We start from the raw sequence: 1,824 nt of genomic DNA, 5'->3' as shown, positions 1-1,824 counted from the left end.
GAATCGCGCATTCGAGTTTTTTATGATCCGACCCGTTTGTCACCATCTCCAAAAATATAGGTGCTAGCAATAGCATATTCACAACTATAAAACTAGCTTGGGGCATTCGAGGAAGGCCATTGGTCAAATTTCTAGTCAAGGCTAACACAATATTTTTCATCATTTTAATCACCAAATATGTTGACAAAAGATAAATATATTCGTTCCTAATATTATTTTATCAATTCGTCCCAAAATTAATATGGAAGAGATAAATCATGGACGGTTACTAACCTTTGGAATAGTGACTAGCACATAAGGGAGATATTTACCTCAACTTTATCGAAATTCGAATCCCAAATTTCATGATGACAATACCTCACGCACTAATCACTAAACTCATTCATATTTTAATCATCAAATATGAATGAAGATAAGTGAGCTCGATGGATTTGAATTTCTCATCAAATATATTATATATATATATGGTACTTAAATTATACATGATACTGAGTCATCTATTATAACTCATCTATTATAACTCATCTAAAGATGTTCGATAGAAAATTTATGATTATATTGAAGATTATTCGATTAAAAAAATTAAATAATTAGATTAATAAAAAATAAATAAACAAAACTAAATAAATTGCTCATGAACCAGAAGAAAAAAACTACTCAAAAAAATTCTAATAACTAACTTCAAGTGATGAGGGAAGACATTCTAAAGTAGAAAAAAAATGCTTTTATAATCAATTGATTGAATTAGTGAATAAGTTTTCATGGCAATTAACAAACAATAATAAGAACAAAAGCTTATAAAAATGTGATAAAAATCTTAAGGTTCTCATGTAAAAGATTATTATATTAGGATAAATGTCTTCCCTCATTTATCTCTTTTTTGTAAAGAGTATATGGAACCATCTTGGAAAGATTGTTAAGATGATCCATCAACAGTAAAGAATTAGAGCTTGAGATATAAACTTTTATATTTCAAATTTGATGAAATGAAAATAATCCTATGAAAATTCACTGGATTCTTAAACACTTAGACATCATCATTAAGAACCAAAAAATAGCCTATAGTAAAATTTGTTGGTTCCGGTATCTCCCGGAGTGCGTAAATTGATATTGATCGTCGAGGTTAGTATTCAACACTATCTCCGTAAATGATATTGCTCCGCTACGGTGCTAACGGATAGCAGCAATTTGTTCCCAAGATACAACGACGAACCTCTCGGAATCGTAGCACTAGCGAACCTTCTCGTAGGCTTTTTGGACTCTTAAATGCACAAGATGAGATGAATGCTCAAGAGAGAGTAGAATAGATGAATTCGATGATTCGATTGATCTTTTCAGTATCTGGAGGGTTCTATTTATACCAAATGAAGAGGTTGAATGCCCTTTTGGGTGAGAGGATGTGTTCTTTGGATGGATCGATCTGGATCGTCCATTCGGAAGAGTTATAACCCTTCACATATCCCACTTTAATCTCATCCATCATATCTGAAGAGTTGTGACCCTCATATCTCGCCTTTTGTCATCAGCCATCGGATCTAGATCTACTAATCCATTTGATCTGACGCTTCAGATGATTCGATGATTCGATTGATCTTTCCAGTATCTGGAGGGTTCTATTTATACCAAATGAAGAGGTTGAATGCCCTTTTGGGTGAGAGGATGTGTTCTTTGGACTGGATCGATCTGGATCGTCCATTCGGAAGAGTTATAACCCTTCACATATCCCACTTTAATCTCATCCATCATATCTGAAGAGTTGTGACCCTCAGATCTCGCCTTTTGTCATCAGCCATCGGATCTAGATCTACTGATCCATTTGATCTG

This window comes from Zingiber officinale, chromosome 2A, assembly GCF_018446385.1.
Source record: "Zingiber officinale cultivar Zhangliang chromosome 2A, Zo_v1.1, whole genome shotgun sequence".
NCBI lineage: Eukaryota > Viridiplantae > Streptophyta > Magnoliopsida > Zingiberales > Zingiberaceae > Zingiber > Zingiber officinale.
This window is presented reverse-complemented; position numbering follows the sequence as displayed.